Source organism: Lygodium microphyllum, chromosome 9 (assembly GCF_053477565.2).
Source record: "Lygodium microphyllum isolate KBCC chromosome 9, Lygodium_microphyllum_v1.1.10, whole genome shotgun sequence".
Taxonomy (NCBI): domain Eukaryota; kingdom Viridiplantae; phylum Streptophyta; class Polypodiopsida; order Schizaeales; family Lygodiaceae; genus Lygodium; species Lygodium microphyllum.
This window is the reverse complement of record NC_141143.1, coordinates 25,659,219-25,680,562: the sequence shown is the minus strand read 5'-3', so window position 1 is coordinate 25,680,562 and position 21,344 is coordinate 25,659,219.

Below are 21,344 nucleotides of genomic sequence, written 5' to 3'. Positions count from 1 at the left end.
TTTGATGAGAAGCATGCCCCATCTTTTGCATTGATGTATAAGATTTATACAGATGTGCACATGTGGGAAGATGCTAGGATGCAGTTTGAGACTGCTGATGGATCCTTCGATGCCATTCATTAGCTATACAACTAGAAGATCGTGATAGGTTGTAAACTGGAGATGGTATTGATGTTGCTGCAGTTACCGAACTAAGTGCAACCCAGTTAGATCCAAGTACAACAACACCCATCACTGGCTTAGCTTCACACTCAATGACTCCAAATCCTAGTTTAATTTCTCCTTTAGCAACATAAAAGGGCGTAGATTCAGGCTATTTGCGTGGAGGTTTTGGTCAATGTCATTCACAACTAATGGAGAGTAGCATCTTTGCAACATCTTGAGCATGTATGATTGTGTATTTTGGAGGATAACTAGTATCAGTAATCAATGTGGACATCAAGGAGAAAATGCGCATGTACTTGTGGATTATGGAGACAATTTTTGTAGGTCATGTTTGTCTTGTACAACAGGTCCTGAGCATTAAATTAAAGGGTACAATTGGTATTAGTGAACACTATTTGAAGCTAGTATTTGTCTCATGTTTGCAGCAACAGTGAATGTATCAAGTAGTCTTGAAGATCATTTGGTTTAGCTTGAAATGTACTTGATGCTCTCTTATGCACTAGTAGTGATTAATGGCAACCCATTGTTAATGAATGAAATACCGGTAGAGGGTACAATGACTAATAAGTGATCATATCAATAACTTTGGTTGGTTAAGCACTTGTGGAAGCTATTGAGCTTCATGTACATGCAATTTACAACATACAAGACTGTTGTCATAGTCTTGGAGTAATTTGATGAGGTTACATGGGTATTGAATGACTTGTGGAATGTTGTGAGCATTAAATGCTCAATTTTTGAATTGATTTACTATAGCTTTTGTAGTGGGGCTGATTGATTACAGTTTGCAGCAATCATATGTGACATTGTTGCCTGAAGAGCTAGACAAGCATTGGTGTCTATTGAGTTATGTATTGACTCCCAGAGGTTGTAACACCTGGTTATGTGGTTTATGGCTTGTTTGAGCTAAGAATAACCTCAGTATGCAGGCAGATCACTGTATGTTCTATAGATAAAGCCCTTTAGGGCTTGTTTCGCAGTTATTTTGGGTGTGTGAGGCCGTTTCAGGCCCTGTTTTAGAGCCGCAAGGTTGCAGACAACAGTTTCAGGGTACACTGTGATTTCGGCTGTATTGACCAAAAGTGGGTGTGCAGGTTACAGATTGCGAATCTGTAATTTTTGAGGTGTTTGCAGAAAGAAAATATAAGGTTTATCTGTAAAGAGGTTGCAGATTACATGTATTATTGAGCAATCAGTGAAAAATGTTGCTTAGTGTAGTGCTGTGCACGTGTTGTGAAAGATTGCAGAAGACTAGCTTGCTGTGATGTATCCTTGTTTGTGATAATGGCAGAGAATAGTAGAAATCCCATTATTGAGAAGCTCGACAAGAAAAACTACCCTTCATGGAAGTTCTGTGTGACGAACTTCCTCATTGGAAGGCCTTTATGAATTTGTTTCAGGTGAAGAAAAGGAGCCAGAGCTAGGTATCCCTCCGACTACAGATGAGTCAAAAGCATGGAAAGAAAGGAATGCGAAAGACAAAGAGGTGATGTATTGGCTATCTGTAGTTATTGATAATACTATGCTGGGACATATCAGGAATGCAGAAATTTCACATGCAGCTTGGACAATTTTTGAGAGCATGTTTTCAGTAAATACAAAGGCATGAAAGATTCAACTCAAGCAAGAGTTGAATGCCTTGAAGAAAGGGAAAATGTTTGTCAATGATTATGTGTTGAAGGTGAGGAGCATTGCAGATGCTTTAGTAGCGATTGATACAATGCCAGATGATGATGATTTGGTTTCATCTACTGTGAGTGGCCTTAACAATGAGAAGGCATGGAAATCATTTGTTACTTCAGTATATGTACAGAAACCATTTCCAGATTTTGATGAGCTAAGCTCTCTCATGATTACTGAAGAGATCAATATGCAGGGTGATTCGTTTGAAAGAAATGGTAAACACGTCTAAGCATTTTACTCGAGTTCAGGAAGGGGACGTGGTAGATCCTCTTCAAGAGGCTATGGTATGGGACGTGCTGGCGATAACCAGCAAAATAGGTTCAATCAACAGTTTGGTGAAATGCAGGTTTCTGGAGGCAGAGAAAACTTTGGAGGCAGGGGGAGCTCTAGAGGAAGAGGTGGATGGCAGAATAGAGGTTCTGGAAATTCCACTATTGTTTGCCATTATTGTGGCAAAACAGGCCATATTGCAGCCCATTGCTATGCAAAGAAGGATGATATTTGCAGTGGTAAATTGCCGCAAGAAAACTATGCATCGTCTTCACGAGACAGAATGAAGACAAAAATGAGTGTGTGTTTGTTATGTTGAATGGTTTGGAGAGATGCAAGACTTACAAAACCCAGGTTATATACAGATGGGTGATGATTCATGCCATCCAATTTCACACATTGGAAAGGTTCCCTTATCCTTGTATGATGGCGAGACAAAGAGTCTGATAGATGTATTACATGTGCCATCAATTACAAAGAATCTAGTATTTGTTAGCCGAATGGTAGAGTAGGGGTTGCATGTCTGATTCAATGCAAAATGTTGTTTTGTAGAAGACTTTAATGATAAGTGCAGGTTGGTCGCAAAAGGAAGTAGAGTTGGCCGAATGTTCACTTTAGATGTTGGAATTCCTGCAATGGATGTTGCTATGTATGCTAATAAAGGAAAAGGAGTAGTTGCAGATATTGAAATATGGCATAAACATATCAGACATGCGAACGTGCAAAGGCTGAAATTAATGCAATCCAAAGGATTTAGTTACAGGGTTACCTTCTTTTAGAGTTGCAGAATTGCATAAAGTTTGTGAAGCATAACTGTTTGGTAAGTAGGCAAGACAACCCTTCTCGCATGATAGAGAAGTGAGTATAAAAATACTTGATGTAGTGCATATAGATGTTTGGGGGCCTACACAGAATGTATCTCTTGGTGGCAGCAAATACTTTGTCACATTTATTGATGACTGTTCAAGGAAGCTATGGGTATACTTCATGAAGGAAAAAAGTGATGTGTTTGAGCACTTCAAATATTTTAAGGCAGTTGTTGAAACAGAAACAAGCTTAAAAGTGAAGTGCTTGAGATCAGATGGAGGGGGAGAGTACCTCTCTAATGAGTTCAGTGGCTTCTTGAGGACTCATGGGATAAAGAGGCAATTTACTTGCAGATATACCCCATAGCAAAATGGTGTTGCAGAAAGAAAAAACAGGCATATTGTAGAAGTTGCATGGGCATTAATAGCTGAAAAGAATATGCCCAAATATTTTCGGTCTGAGGCTGTCCATACTACTATTTACATTATGAACATAACTCCCACAGCTACTGCAGTTCATAGGATGACTCCTAAAGAATGCTTTACTAGCAAGAAGCTTGATGTATCGCACTTGAAGGTATTTGGCTGTGTTGCATACGTTCATGTGCTAGATGAGCTACGGAAGAAGCTTGATCCAAAGGCAGAAAAATGTGTTTTTATTGGATACTCTTTAGAGCAGAAAGGATATTGCTGTTATAACCCTGCCACCGGTGAGTGCAGAGTGAGGAGGGATGTTATCTTTGATGAGATGGGAAGTTGGTAGACACTTGTGATGTTTTGGATGATGATAATGATCAAGACATCTATGTGCAGAAAGATAAACAAGAATTACAGAGTCTTAGTGGACCAGAAACATCATTTGGTACTACACCTATAGTGAGCCCTTGGTCTGGGAGACTAAGGAGTAGCCCCACACCTTCAGGTGGATCTATAAGTATTGCAGGAAAGGACAAAGGAAATAAGAAAGTGCTAGATGGTAATGATGCATCTACCAGTCATTTGGGATTTGATAGATATTCTAGTGGTTTGGAGAGTTTGGATGATGAGCTTGGCATTCCTTGAGTCAGGACGCCAGGCGTACAGAGAGCTCATAGTAATGTAAAGGCTCCATTGAGTGATCCGGTGGTACGCAGATCTAGCAAGGTTAGACAGGATGTTAAAAGATTTGGTTTTGAAGGTTATGCAGTCAACCATTATGCTTATATGGTGAAAATAGTTGAGGATGTTGAGCCCACTTGTTTTGAGGATGCTGTTGGTCATGCTCATTGGGATGCGGCAACAATGGATGAGGAGATGGCTGCATTAGAAGCCAATAAGACTTGGGATTTGGTACCCTTACCTAAGGGTAAGAGAGCTATTAGCTGTAAGTGGGTTTACAAAGTCAAGCATAATACAGATGGTTCGGTTAGCAGGTATAAGGCTAGGCTGGTTGCAAAAGGCTATGCTCAAACATATGGCATAGATTATGAAGAGACATTCAGTCTAGTTGCTAGGATGGCAACTGTTAGGTGTGTGATTGCCTTGGCAGCAACCAAAGGTTGGAGTTTGTAGGAAATGAATGTTAAGAATGCCTTCTTGCATGGTGAATTGCAAGAAGAAGTGTATATGGAGCAGCCAGCAGGTTATAAGGATTTAGAGTATCCCACATATATGTGCAGGTTAAAGAAGGTGCTCTATGGGCTCAAGCAAGCACCTAGAGCATGGTTTGACAAGCTTGGAGAGTATCTTGTCAATATTGGATTTTGTATTTCTGATGCTGATCACTCACTTTATGTGAGAAAGGGAGATGTAGGTTTGTTCATCATAGTCATCTATGTGGATGACTTGATTATTACAGGTGACAGTGACAATGGGATTGCTGAAGTTAAGGACTTCTTGAAGAAGAAGTTTGAGATGAAAGATTTGGGTGAGCTGAGATACTTTCTTGGTATTGAGGTGATCAGATGTGATGATGGTATATGGCTGTCCCAAAGGCAGTATGGCTTGGATATGTTATCCAAGTATGGTATGACAGCATGTAAGCCTCTTTCAATACCATGGGAGCAAAATGTGAAGTTGAGTGCTGATGTTGGGGATGAGATAGAAGACCCTACTATGTTCAGGAGGATAGTAGGGAGTTTGATTTAGATGACTATCACAAGGCCAGACTTGAGCTATGTTGTTGGCCTTGTCAGTCAGTGTATGCAGATGCCTAGAAAGCCTCATTTGGATGCAGTTAGACGTATATTGAGATATGTGAAGTCCACTTTACATTATGGACTTTTTTATGAGGCAGGTAAGGATATACAAGTCTTTGGATACATAGATGCAGATTGGGCTGGTAGCATGTCAGACAGAAGATCTACAAGTGGATTCATGTTTTCCCTTGGTAGTGCAGCAGTTACAGGGAGCAGCAAAAAGCAACCTACAGTTGCTTTATCGAGTACAGAGGTTGAGTATAGAGATGCTGCTATGGCATGTGAGGTGGTATGGTTGCAAAAGTTATTAGTAGATTTGGATGTGCAAGGAGATGGTCCAGTTGTTATTCATTGTGACAATATGAGCAGCATACAACTAGCTAGGAATCTAGTGTTCCATTCTAGGACAAGACACATTGAGGTGCACTACCACTTTGTGAGAGAGAAGATACTTGCAGGAGAGATTGACTTGGTATATGTCAGCACACAGGATCAGATAGCTGACATTTTCACAAAGGCATTGGGTGTAGAGAAGCTTCAAAATTTCCGAAGCTTACTTGGAGTTGCAGAGATAGAGTTGAGCTTGAGGGGGAGTGTTGAGATGGCAAGCTCAACATGTGCGGACATTGATGATGGACTGCCTGGCTAGATGGGTTCGCACATCTACACTTAGCATGTTGGTGGTCATTATGATACTCACATGGCCACTGGCTTATCACTTATTATATTTAGTTTGTTACACCTACCTACAGCTGGCAAAGACATAGCACCAGTCGATTAGTGTAGTCGACTATGCACTGTTTGACTTAGTAGGCCACTTTCCTTTATGTTGTATATTATCTTTACTTTGTGTACATTGTATAGTGTGTAAAAGAAGAAGAAGAAAACAGCAAGAAAACATTTTTGGCCTCCATCTCTCTTCTTGTGTTCTTGAGTGAGCTTCCTCTTGTGTATACAGTGTGTGTTTGGCACACCAGCTCAAGCAAGTCCCCCCCACCACGCGATTCTTGACAGGAAGTCAGGCCTGTCACACTCTATTGTGACAACATGAATAGTGTGCTCCTAGCAAGTAATCCTGTTTATCATGCTAGGACTAAGCACATTGAAGTACACTATCACTTTATTAAAGAAAAAGTGATTGTAGGTGACATTGATTTGGTCCATATGAGGACAGAAGACCAAGTTGCAGATATCTTTACCAAGTCATTAGGTAAAGATAAGTTTGTGCATTTGAGAGAGCTACTTGGAGTGAAGTACCCCAGTTGATCTTGAGGGGGAGTGTTGAGATTAAAGCTCATAGTCTTTGGTTAGCATTCTACCTTAGTTGAATAAGATTAAGTCATATTGACTTAACCATGGATCTAGGTTACGTGTCTTTTGTATAAGTGTGTTGTACACAGTTGACTTCTCAGTGTTGATGATAATGGGATGAATAGGGAGAATGTTTGCTACCCTTCTAGCTTAAGCCTATGTCCATATCTCTCCCTGATTTTGTACAAGTTAGATGTATTGACTAAAGCAACTTATGGACATGCGCATGAAGGAGAATATGACAATGTCTGCTCATTTGAGCAAGTTCCATGCTATTCTCAAGAACTTGACTTTGCATGGCATTACTTTCAATAATGACGTTACTCCATTTTTTCTGCTTGGGACTTTGAGTGAGTAATGGGATATTTTCTGCACTGCCTTATGCGCTCCTGTTACTATTTTGAACTTGCTTGATGTAGAGAGTGCTCTTTTGCAGGAAGAGATCAACCGTAAGAACTTGGATGCCTCTCGTGTGTCGCATGATTTGACTATTAGAGGCAGAGATGGTAATGGAAAGAATGACCGTGGAAATGGCCCTGGTAGAGACTCACAGAAGTCTAGGTCTAAGTTGCATGGTAAGTCACATAGCAAGTCTCGTGGGAGAAATGCTAATGTGACATGTCATCATTGTGGCAAGAAGGGTCATATACATCCACAGTGTCATGAGTTGTGCAATGAGAAGCACAAAGAGAAGGGGAAGGACAAAGTACAGGAAAAGTCCTCTAATCGTAGCATGGTACTTGCGAAATCCAATGTGAAAATCAAGGAAATAAATGTCATCTAGAATGAGGACTCCGATGGGGAGTACATACTTGCAACTAATTCTTGTGATGCTATGCCGTTGATCGAGGTTCACTCTATGTATGCACAGTGTTGGCTTTTGGATTCTGGTGCTTCATTTTTTGTTACACCATGTCGTGAGTGGTTCTACTCCTACCACACTGTCTCTAGTTTGGTTCACTTGGGTGATGTCAGGTCACTTGCTATTGTTGGCATTGGGAATGTACGACAATAGTTCTCTAATGGTAGTGCTTTTCTGTCTAGGATATACGTCATGTACCTGCACTTACACGCAGTCTTATGTTTGCAAGGTAGCTTGATGGTACTGGGTTTCATGTCTCTTTTGGGGATTCTACCTAGAAGATCACACGTGGTAGACTTGTGCTTTCTAGAGGTACTAAGGCTATTAGCCTCTATCCTCTTGTAGTTGATGGGTCCTCTATTGACCATGTTTTGTTAGTGGATTCCATCCCACATGTATCTCTTTGGAATGCCTGTTTGGGCCATATGTCTTTGAAGGGAATGAAAATGCTTTCTAGTTTGCAATACTTACCACCCATTGACTATTCATGTTTTGATTTATGTGAGCATTGTATTTATGGTAGACAAACTAGGAATACACATAAGATGTCCGATAGGACATGCATGAGTGAGCCCATGGCATTGGTACATATGGATGTCTGTGGGCCCATGCCTTGTCAGCCTATGGGTGGTGCAAAGTATTTTGTGACCTTTATTGATAATTTTTCGTGTAAAGTCTAGGCTTATCCCATTAAGCTTAAATTCGATGTCGTGGTTGTGTTTCAAACATGACTTGCATTGATTGAGAACCAGACTAGGCATATGTTAAAATGCCTTAGGACTGACAATGGGAGAGAATATATGTCATGTGCCTTAGAGTAGCTATGTGATGAGAGGGGTATTAAGCATCAGTTGACCGCCCCCTATACCCCACCCTAGAATGTTTTGGTTGACCGGATGAATAGAACGATCAAGGAGTGTGTATGCAAAATGCTTAGCCATGTAGGCCTACCATAGAGCTTTTGGGCTAAGGCAGTCAGTACATCTGTGCATATCATAAATAGATCACCCTCTAGTGGTTTGGATTTCCAGGTTGTAGAGGAGGTATGGACATGTCTTATACGCACCTACGTGTCTTTGGATGTGATGCATACTGCCATGTGCCTAAGGACAATCTTAGTAAGTTGGATCCTAAGAGTGTCAAATGCATTTTCCTTGGCTATGGAGATATAGACGAGATGGGTTACTGCCTCTGGGATCCGTAGGTGCAAAAAGTCATCCGCAACCATGATATAATATTCCATGAAGACAAGATGCATAGGTAGCCTAAAAAGGTGGTAGAGATATGCAAGGTTATATTCTAGGAAGAGCCACGTGCTCTTGCATAGCCAGTTGGATAGCCTGCAGCAGTAGCAGTAGCTGGTACACAGGGCCAAAGTGTTGGACAGGATGCTGGACATACAACAAAGACTGCAGTGAGATGGTCTACTAGAGCTAGACGTCCACTTGACAGATTTGAGCTCTCCATGCATTATGTCTTGGTTACAAAATGCACAAGAGCCTCTCACCTATGATGAGGCTATGTACAGGGGTGACAATCACTCTTGGGAGAGGGCTATGCAGTCTGAGATGGACTCCCTGCATAAGAATACAACTTGGGATTTGGTTGCATTGCCTAAGGGCAAGAAGGCTTTGCCATGAAAATAGGTGTGCAAGCTGAAAAGAACCCTTGGAAACCCCAAGCCAGCATATAAGGAAAGACTTGTTGCTAAGGGTTTTAATCAAGAGCATGGAGTTGACTTTGATGAAGTCTTTTCTCTTATGGTCAAGATGACCACCCTATGCTTAGTTTTGGCCTTAGTCACACAGCTTGACTTGGACATGTATCGGATGGATGTTAAGATTGCATTCTTGCATGGGGATTTGCATGATGAGATATACATGGAGCAGCCCAAGAGCTTTGCAGAACTTGTCAGGGAGCACCTAGTGTGCAAGTTGAATAAAAGCTTTTATGGCTTGAATTAGGCACCTAGGGAGTGATATCACAAGTTTGATGCCTTTATGCAATCACAAGGCTACAACAGGAGTGCTACACGAAGAAAGCTCGTGATGGCTCATTGCTTATTTTGGTACTTTATGTAGATGATATGGTGATAGTAGGGAAAGCTCATGATGAACTGGATGCTCTTAAATCTCAGTTGAAGAAGAGCTTTGAGATGAAGGATTTGGGACATGCCTCTCACATTCTTGGTATGCGCATTAAGCACGACATGCATCATGGACTACTCTACCTCTCCCAAAGAGAGTACATTTATAAAGTCCTTGAGAGTTTCTGTATGCATGACATGAACCCTACTGGCTGTCCATTACCTTCTTATGTGAAGGTATCACAAGCCAATTGTCTACAGACAGATGAGCAAAGGGCTGAGATGCCCAAGATCCCTTATGCATTAGTCGTGGGCAATTTGATGTATGCCATGATAGCCACTCATCCAGAATTGCCTTTCCAATTGGTGTTGTGGCATGCTATATGGCTACACGTGGCAAGAAGCATTGGGATGATGTGAAGGATATCATGAGATACCTAAAGGGCACAACATATATGTGTATTTTCTATGGCAGCCAAGATACAAGAGTTGTGGGGTATACAGACTCGGATTATGCAGGACATGTAGACAGTAGGAAGTCCACTTTTGGCTATGTATTCACCTATGCTAGAGGTGTTGTCTCTTGGATGTCCAGGGTTTATAAGTGTACAACTCTCTCTACCACTGAGCCCAAGTATGTTGTAGCCACTGAGGCTTGCAAGGAGGTCATTTGGTTGGGCCATTTGGTTCACAACCTTGGGATTGATTCTATACCTATGCTACATTTAGATTTTGTGAGTGTTATTCAAGTAGCTAAGAATCCGATCTTCCATGTGAAGACAAAACACATTGAGGTGAGGTATCACTTCATACGTGGGGTCGTGGAGGACAAGTTTATTAACCTTGTCGAGATCTCCACTTACAAAAATCCTACAAATCTGCTCACGAAAATCCTCACTACTGAGCGCTTTGTCTTTATCAGGAGATTGATGGGCATTGGATGAGATGACGTTTTTCCTCTTCTTGTTGTACATGTGTACATTGTACTATTTTTTCTTTTTCTTTCGCTCCTCACTGGGGCATATTCGCCTTTAAGTGGGAGGTTATTGGGGGCAAAGGTGCCTCCGCCTAGCCGCCTGTGTATTACTACACTGACAGTACCTGCCCCACCATTGCACATTGCAGGTGACGGGCACCTGTCACTGTCACTTTATTCTTTATTCTTTTAGTGACAGTTTGAATAAAGGAAGGCCCGATCACACATTGTGACTATCAGAGTTTCCATTTTGTGTCTCTCTCTTTTTTACTCTTGCTCTCTCACCATAGCTCTTCCAAGCAAGTTTCGATCCGTCTCACCTTTCAGTGATCTCACATTGAGCGAGATTCTTAGGAAGCAACTACTAGACAACTCATCAGCAGAGTAGAGTGCCACTACAGTGTAACCTCATTGCTTGTAGGATTTTGAGTTAACCAAGCCTCTAAGAGCCAATCAAGAATCCTTGTTGTGGCTAAGCAGTTAGACAAGTACCAGCCAAACAATGACCCATACAACTTTGTAGAGCAGTTCGAACAAGTCTGCAAGGATAACGGCCTCTTTGATCTTACTCAACACCGCTCAGAAGCTTTCGGCTATGCTTAGAAGATAAGGGTAGGACCTGGTACATGAGTCTAGATGTTGCTAAGTGCATTGACTTCAACAACCTCAAGAGTCTCTTCATTAAGAGATTCTGCGAGCCTGGGTACTCCAATAACCTTCTAGTGCGGGTGATAAACGTCAAGTAGAAAGACAAGGAGGACGTAAGAGACTACGTCATCCACGTGTGGAGTCTCTTTAAGAGGATCCCAACTGGTGAGCAACCCACCGAAAGAGCAGTCTCCACAATCTTCATCAATGGGATACGAAGTGATGAACTCTACAAGGCCTTAGCAGGAAATTTAAGCTTGCAACGAGACACACTAGCTAGGATCTTTGATGAGGCGATTAGAGTGGACAAGCAACTCAAAGAGAGAAGCTCCAAGAGCTCAACTTGAGAGGAGTCTAATGCTAGAAACTCTGTGAGAGTTTCAATATCAAGTGAAATAGTAGGCCCAAGTACTCATGATAAAGGAAAGGGCATGGATGCAAGCCAGGAACTAGCAGAGATTGCCAGTTTTATATCCTTATCCCTACTGACATGGCCTGGAGTGTAACAAAAAAGAGCATGGGAGATACAAATTTCCAAAGAATCTAAATATAAGAGCCCTTGAGAAGAAGAATATCTACCTATTTTGTAGAGGCGCGAGCTCATGCTCAACTGCCAAGACCCATGGACCGCTTATTGCTTATTGTTCAAGCATTTCAAGTGAATACCTATGGCTGTCTCTCACCTAGTCTATGCACCTTCGATCGTACTGGGGTGTAATGAGCTTAACTTGATGCCCAAATGAGTTGCGTCCTCCAACCTGTAGCTCCACAATTCGAGATGTGAGCTGAAGCATCCTCAAGTCTCCACCTCCGATCTCCATCTTCCATAGCTGCATGCAAGAGAAGAGAAGAGAAGAGAAGAGAAGAGAAGAGAAGAGAAGAAGAGAGGAGATGATGGAGAGCTTCACCTCCAAGATCCCTCACCCTCACACACTCACTCCCTCACACTCTCACACTCCCTCTCTCAAGCACACACAAGCAAGCAAGAAGAGAAGAGAAGAAGAGAAGACGATGAGTCCACTTTGCCACACACCAAAGAATGAGCTCATCCTTCACTTTTTGAGTTTATATACAAAACCCTAAATCCATTTTGGGTGGTCATTCCTTTATCCCCTTTTTTACATGGCCGGTGTGGGCCCTCCTTCCCATTGTCCTCCTTGTCAAGACTGTGGGAGAGAAGGAAGGAGTCTCACTTGTAGCTTTCTTGCTTGCACAATGGGGGAATACACTCACAGGTGGAGGCTGAAAACAGTTTTCCTCTTCTTAGTTATGTAAGCCAAAAGAACTCTAGTACAAAGAAATAGAAGAACTCTATATATGGGTTTCAAACCAAACTCAACTAACTAAGGTGGCATACTAACTGAGCCACGAACTACAGTAGATAAGGATAGCTGTCATCTAGCTATTATTCATGGGCAGAGTACCAACCGCATCTGCAGCTAACAAGTCGGTGACATAAATGCACAATGGTCACCCTGGCATATCACGAGTGGAGCTCGATATCTCAACACTCCCCCTCGAGCTCAACCCCAATTCCTGCACACCAAGCAGGTTGTTGAGATATCGAGCTCCACTCGTGATACGCCAAGGTGACCGTTGTGCATTTATGTCACCGACTTGTTAACTACAGATGCGGTTGGTACATCGCCCATGAATAATAACTAGATGACAGCTATCCTTATCTACTCTAGTTCGTGGCTCAGTTAGTATGCCACCTTAGTTAGTTGAGTTTGGTTTGAGACCCATATATAGGGTTCTTCTATTTCTTTGTACTAGAGTTCTTTTTGGCTTACACAACTAAGAAGAGGAAAATTGTTTTCAACCTCCACCTGTGTGTGTATTCCCCCATTGTGCAAGCAAGAAAACTACAAGTGAGACTCCTTCATTCTCTCCCACAATCTTGACATGGTATCAAAGCCTTGTTCGTGGTAAGGAGCTCAAGAAAGCAAACCAAGTTTGCGGTGTTCTGGTAAGAGGACCAGTGTTGCTTTCATTTTTCTATTTTGGGAGCAAGTCTCTGCAGGTAGCACAGCCGGAAAGTGCAAGAGTGCATTGTCTCAGATTGAGACACCCTTTGTGGTGTAGCAAGAGGGAAGTATATGCTGCGGAATATGGCTTTCGCCCTCGGTTGCTCTGTTTTTTTGATTTGAGGTCATTTTAGGGCCTATTTTGGAGGTGAAAGTTTTCTGCACTTACTCAGGAAAAGGCCCTATTTTATACTGTGCGACCACTGTTCTGCAGGTCGGTGAAAAGTTACTGTAGAAATTGCATCGTATGCCTGTGCACAGAGACATTGGGAGTTATAGAATCATCCTTATTGCTTGTTGATGCAAAATCGTCACTAGGAAGTGACTGTGTGGTCAAATACCACTTTCGTCAGTTTTGCAGATTTGCCCTTGTGAGGGTGAAGCTGTGTTCTTTGTGGTGACAGAATTTTTTGCAGTGTTCTGTAATGGCGTCTGATTCTCTTTCACAGATTATCACTGAAAAGCTTGACAAGAACAACTTCCAAGCATGGAAGTTTAGAATGATGAATTTCCTTATGGGAAAAGGATATTGGGAATTTGTTGCAGGAAATGAAGAAGAACCAGTTCTTCTTGATGTTCCCAATCAACAGCAAATGCAGGCATTTAAAGCATGGCATGAGAGAGCTAGGAAAGTTATGTACTGGCTGTCTATCAGCATTTCAGACTCTATGATTGTGCATATTCAAGATGCAAGTACGCCAAAGGAGGCATGGGATACTTTGTCAAAAATGTATAGCACAAATACACAAGCCAGGAAAATGCAGCTCAAGCAAGAGTTGCACAATGTGCAAAGAGAAAGTATGAGCATCAATGACTACCACATGAAGGTGAAGAAGATTACAGATGCACTTGCTTCCATTGGGTCGCCAGTGGAAGATGATGATTTAGTTTCTGTGACCTTGAATGGTCTAGGAAAAGATTATGCACAGTTCTGAACATCCATTTCCGTCTGTGAAAGATTTCCTGATTTTGAGGAGTTGATTGCTCTTCTAATTTTTGAGGAGCAGAGAAATGGTGGTGCATCTTCTTTAGGAGGAACTTCAAAAGAAACTGTCTTCTACTCAAATGCTGGAAGAGGTAGAGGCAGAGGTAGAAAAGGACGATCTGGAGGCCGTGGTAGAAATCAGAATATGCAACAAACTCAAGAAAACCAAGCCTACGGAGGAGGACGTGGTAACTCTAGAGGCAGGGGAGCCAAAGAGGTCGTGGTGGATAGCAAAGATGCCAAAATGCAAACATCAATATTGAATGCTACTACTGTGGTAAAATGGGTCATATGGCTAAAGACTGCTATAAAAAGCAGAATGACATCATGAATGGAAAATTGCAACAAGGGAATTATGCAGTAGACAGGGTGATGACAGAAATGAGCATTTGTTTATGGTGCAGCACATGACCAATTCTGTGACAAGTGCAGAAGAAAGCAACGATGTGTGGTATGTTGACTCAAGTGCATTAAACCACATGACAGGTCATGCAGAATGGATGTAGGATGCAAGGAAAATGGAAAAACTAGGATTTGTGGAGACTGGTGATGATACTGCATATCCTATTGTGCAAATTGGAAAAATTCCTTTAACTATGCAGGATGGAAAAAAGAAATACTTGTCGGATGTATTTCATGTCCCGAATATCACCAAGAATCTGGTTTCTGTTGGTCAAATGGTTGAGCAGGGCTTGCAGGTTAGATTTAATCCTCATGGATGCTTTGTTGAGGATATGAAAAATAAAGGTCGCTTGATAGCAAAAGGAAAGAAGAAGGGTAGAATGTTTACATTGGATGCAGACATGCTTGAATTGAGTGCAGCAATGTTTGCACATGGGATCGGTGTAGTTGCAGATATTGATATCTGGCATAAATGCATTGGTCATGTTAATGTACAACGACTTAAATCAATGCAAGTCCAAAATATTGTTGCAGGATTGCCTAAATTCAAGGTTGCAGAAATGCATAAGGTATGTGAAGCCTGTCAGTTTGGAAAACAGGCAAGGAAACCATTTCCTAGACATGTTCAAGAGAGTAAGAAGCCATTGGAATTAATCCACTCTCATGTGTGGACTACTAAAGCTGCATCTCTTGGAGGCTGTCATTATTTTGTCACTTTTATTGATGACTATAGCAAAAAAGTTTGGGTGTATTTTATGAAAAAGAAAAGTGAAGTTTTTGGGCATTTCAAAACTCTTAAAGCTATGGTTGAAAAAGAAACATGCCTGCAAATAAAATGCCTAAGGTCAGATGGAGAGGGAGAGAACCTCTCAAAAGAGTTTGCAAGGTTCTTGCAGGAGCATGGCATAAAACAACAATATTCATGTAGTCACACCTCACAAAAAAATGGAATTGCAGAAATGAAAAACATGCATATTGGAGAGGTATCTCGTGCCATGCTCAACGAAAAAGACTTACCAGATTTTTACTAGGCTGAAGTAGTTGCTACAGCAGTCTACATAATGAACAGGACTCCCACTGCAGCAATACATGGGATGACTCCAGAGGAGAGGTATACTCGTAGAAAACCAGATATTTCTCATTTGAAAATTTTTGGTTGCATTGTCTATGTTCATGTGCCAGATGAGTTGAGATCCAAGTTGGATCCAAAAGCTGAGAAGTGTATCTTTAGTGGTTATTCTCTGCAGCAAAAAGGGTATAGATGCTATAACCCTTCTACTCGTAAGTTTACAGTGAGCAGAGAAGTTATTTTTGATGAGATGAGTAGTTGGTATAAACTAGTAAATGTGATTGATAATGTAGATGCACAAAATGGTAATGTTGCACAGAATTCACAGCAGCAGTCACAAGATATTAGTAGACCTGGAGCGTCCTCTAGCAGTGGTTCACATTCTTCGCCATGGACAGGCAGATTGAGATTAGGAGAATCTTCTCAAAGCAATGCAGATAGTGGTATGAAGGTATCACAAAAAGGACACGAGAAGGTAGATCAGCCCATGTTTGGTGTGAATGCAGGTCACTCTTATGTGGATGGTGAATCCAGTGGCTCAGAACATAGCATTGATGATGAGTTGGGTATTCCTTCTATTGTTACACCTGGAATAAGAAAGACCAGGGATGTTTTGAGAGCACCTGGGAGTGAACCTACTTTGCGCAGGTCTATGAGAGCTAGGTATCCTGTGGATAGGCTGAAATACGATGGATTTACATCCATTCACTATGCATATATGGTCAAAGTGATACAGGAACCAGAACCCACTTCTTTTGAGCAAGTTATGAGAAAAGAAAAATGGGAGAAAGCCATGGATGAAGAAATGGATGCCTTGGAAGCAAATGCTACATGGGAATTGGTACCTTTGCCTAAAGATAAGAATGTAATTGGTTGTAAGTGGGTTTATAAAGTGAAACACAATGCAGATGGTTCTGTGAATAGATACAAGGCAAGATTAGTAGTCAAGGGGTATGCACAAACATATGGCATTGATTATGAAGAAACATTCAGTCCGATTGCAAGGATGGCAAATGTAAGAGCAGTCATTGCTATGGCTGCATCAAAGGGATGGTCTTTACATCAGATGGATGTAAAGAATGCCTTCTTGCATGGTGATTTGCAAGAAGATGTCTATATGGAACAACCACCAGGTTATGTGCATGCTGTTCATCCTGAGTTTGTTTACAGGTTGAAGTAAGCCTTGTATGGCTTGAAGCAAGCACCTAGAGCATGGTCTGACAAGATAGGACAGTATCTTGTCACTATTGGCTTTCAAATTTCCAAGGTAGATTTCTCACTTTATGTGAGAAAAACAGAGAAATGTATTATGCTACTTGTCATTTATGTTGATGATTTGATTATGACATGTGACAGTGATAAAGATATCCTTCATGTGAAAATGCTATTGAAGCAGAAGTTTGAGATGAAGCATTTGGGAGAGCTACGTTATTTCTTGGGCATTGATGTGATTAGATCACCAAGTGGGATATGGCTCTTGCAGAGGCAATATGGATTGGACATGCTATCCAAATATGGGATGACAGGTTGTAAGCCTATTTCAGTTTCTTTGGAGCAGAATGTGAAGCTGAGCACAGATGCAGGTGAGCTTCTCAAAGACCCTACTATGTACAGACACATAGTAGGAAGTTTGATTTATATGACTATTACCAGGCCAGATTTGAGCTATGCTATTGGATTGGTAAGTCAGTTTATGCAAGCTCCAAGGAAACCACATTTGGATGCGGCTAGATGCATACTCAGGTATGTGAAGTCCACATTGCAGTATGGACTATTTTATGAAACTGGGGTTCAGATATAGTTGCATGGATACACTGATGTTGATTGGGCTGGTAGTATTTCTGATAGACGATCTACCAGTGGATATGTGTTCTCTTTTGGGAGTGCTGCAGTCACTTGGAGCAGCAAGAAATAGCCTACAGTTGCCTTTCGAGCACAGAGGCTGAGTACAGGGGTGCATCAATGGTTGCATGTGAGGTAGCTTGGTTGCATAAGCTACTTTATGATATGCATGAGCCTATAAATGGGCCAATTGTCATTTATTGTGACAACATGAGCAGTATACACTTGGCAAATAACCCAGTCTATCATGCTAGAACAAAGCAACATTGAGGTGCATTATCACTATGTGCGGGAGAGGGTTTTTACTAGGTCTTATTGATCTAGTTTATTCCAACACAGAGGATCAGGTAGCTGACATATTCACGAAGGCAATGGGGGTAGAGAAGCTGCGCAAGTTCAGAGACCTGCTTTGTATGCAGGAATTGGGATTGAGCTCGAGGGGGAGTGTTGAGATATCGAGCTCCACTCATGATACGCCAGGGTGACTGTTGTGCATTTATGTCACCGACTTGTTAGCTGCAGATGCGGTTGGTACACTGCCCATGAATAATAGCTAGATGACAGCTATCCTTATCTACTCTAGTTTGTGGCTCAATTAGTATGCCACTTTAGTTAGTTGAGTTTGGTTTGAGACCCATATATAGGGTTCTTCTATTTCTTTGTACTAGAGTTCTTTTGGGCTTACACAACTAAGAAGAGGAAAATTGTTTTCAACCTCCACCTGTGTGTGTATTCCCCCATTGTGCAAGCAAGAAAGCTACAAGTTAGGCTCCTTCCTTCTCTCCCACAATCTTGACACATGTCTCTAAACTTGTGCACATTCTCTACGCCCAATGCCTTTGTGAATATGTCAGCTACCTGATCCTCTGTGCTGACATAAACTAGATCAATAAGACCTGGTAAAACCCTCTCCCGCACATAGTGATAATGCACCTCAATGTGCTTTGTTCTAGCATGATTGACTGGGTTATTTGCCAAGTGTATACTACTCATGTTGTCACAATAAATGACAACTGGCCCATCTGTAGGCTGATGCATATCATAAAGTAGCTTATGCAACCAAGCTACCTCACATGCAACCATTGCTGCACCCCTGTACTCAGCCTCTGTGCTCGAAAGGCAACTGTAGGCTGTTTCTTGCTGCTCCAAGTGACTGCAGCACTCCCAAAAGAGAACACATATCCACTGGTAGATCGTCTATCATAAATACTACCAGCCCAATCAGCATTAGTGTATCCATGCAACTGTATCTGAACCCCAGTCTCATAAAATAGTCCATACTGCAATGTGGACTTCATATACTTGAGTATGCATCTAGCCGCATCCAAATGCGGTTTCCTTGAAGTCTGCATAAACTGACTTACCAATCCAATAGATAGCTCAAATTTGGTCTGGTAATAGTCATATAAATCAAACTTTCTACTATGCGTCTGTACATAGTAGGGTCTTCAAGAAGCTCACTTGCATCTATGCTCAGCTTCACATTCTGCTCCAAAGGAACTGAAATAGGCTTACAGCCTATCATCCCATATTTGGACAGCATGTCCAATCCATACTGCCTCTGCAAGAGCCGTATCCCACTTGGTAATCTAATCACCTCAATGCCCAAAAAATAATGCAGCTCTCCCAAATCCTTCATCTCAAACTTCTGCTTCAATAGCATTTTCACATGAAGGATATCTTCATCACTGTCACCTGTCATAATCAAATCATCAACATAAATGACAAGTAGCATAATACGTTTCTCTATTTTTCTCACATAAAGTGAGAAGTCTGCCTTGGAAATCTGAAAGCCAATAGTGACAAGATACTGTCCTATCTTGTCAGACCATGCTCTAGGTGCTTACTTCAAGCCATACAAGGCTTTCTTCAACCTGCAAACAAACTCAGGATGAAAAGCATGCACATAACCTGGTGGCTGCTCCATATAGATCTCTTCTTGCAAATCATGCAAGAAGGCATTCTTTACATCCATATCATGTAAAGACCATCCCTTTGATGCAACCATAGCAATGACTGCTCTTACGATTGCCATCCTTGCAATCAGACTGAATGTTTTTTCATAATCAATGCCATATGTTTGTGCATACCCCTTGACTACTAATCTTGCCTTGTATTTGTTCACATAGCCATCTGCATTATGCTTCACCTTATAAATCCACTTACAACCAATTGCATTCTTATCTTTAGGCAAAGGTACCAATTCCCATGTAGCATTTGCTTCCAAAGCATTCATTTCTTTATCCATGGCTTTCTCCCATTTTTCTTTTCCCATGGCTTGCTCAAAAGAAGTGGGTTCTGATTCCTGTATCACTTTGACTATATAAGCATAGTGAATGGCTGTAAATCCATCATATTTCAACCTATCCACAGGATACCTAGCTCTGGTAGACCTGCGCAAAGTAGGTTCACTCCCAGGTGCTCTCAAAACATCCTTGGTCTTCCTTACTCCAGGTGTAACAATAGAAGGAATACCCAACTCATCATCAATGCTCTGTTTTGAGCCACTGGATTCACCATCCACATAAGAGTGACCTGCATTCACATCAAACATGGACTGATTTACCTTCTCTTTTCCTTTTTGTGAAACTTGCATACCACTATCTGCATTACTTTGAGAAGATTCTCCTGATCTCAATTTGCCTGTCCATAGCGAAGAATGTGAACCAGTGCTAGAGGACGCTCCAGGTCCACTAATATATTGTGACTGCTATTGTGAATTCTGTGCAGCATTACCATTTTGTGCATCTACATTATCAATCACATTTACTGGTTTATACCAGCTACTCATCTCATCAAAAACAACATCTCTGTTCACTGTAAACTTACGAGTAGAAGGATTATAGCATCTATACCCTTTTTGCTGCAGAGAATAACCAATAAAGATGCACTTCTCAGCTTTTGGATCCAACTTGGATCTCAACTCATCTGGCACATGAACATAGGCAATGCAACCAAAAATCTTCAAATGAGAAATATCTGGTTTCCTACCAGTATACCTCTCCTCTAGAGTCATGCCATGTATTGCTACAGTGGGAGTCGTGTTCATTATGTAGACTTCTGTAGCAACTGCCTCAGCCTAGTAAAAATCTGGCAGGTCTTTTTCATTGAGCATGGCACGAGATACCTCTCCAATATGCCTATTTTTTCTTTTTGCAATTCCATTTTGCTGTGGGATATGACTACATGAATATTGCTGCTTTATGCCATGCTCCTGCAAGAACCCTGCAAACTCATTTGAGAGGTACTCTCCCTCTCCATCTGACCTTAGACTTTTTATTTGTAGGCCTGTTTCTTTTTCAACCATAGCTTTAAGAGTTTTGAAATGCCCAAAAACTTCACTTTTCTTTTTCATAAAATACACCCAAACTTTTCTTCTATAGTCATCAATAAAAGTGACAAAATAATGACAGCCTCCAATAGATGCAGCTTTAGTAGTCCACACATCAGAGTGGATTAATTCCAATGGCTTCTTACTCTCTTGAACATGTCTAGGAAACGGTTTCCTTGCCTGTTTTCCAAATTGACAGGCTTCACATACCTTATGCATTTCTGTAACCTTGAATTTAGGCAATCCTGCAACAATATTTTGGGCTTGCATTGATTTAAGTCGCTGTACATTAACATGACCAATGCGTTTATGCCAGATATCAATATCTGTAACTACACTGGTCCCATGTGCAAACATTGCTGCACTCAATTCAGGCATGTCTGCATCCAACATAAACATTCTGCCTTTCTTATTTCCTTTTGCTATCAAGTGACCTTTATTTTTCATATCCTCAACAAAGCATCCATGAGAATTAAATCTGACCTGCAAGCCCTGCTCAACCATTTGACCAACAGAAACCAGGTCCTTGGTGATATTCCGGACATGAAATACATCCGACATGTATTTCTTTTTCCCATCCTACATAGATAAATGAATTTTTCCAATCTGCACAATAGGATGTGCAGTATCATCACTAGTCTCCACAAATCCTGATTTTTCCATTTTCATTGCATCTTGCATCTATTCTGCATGACGTGTCATGT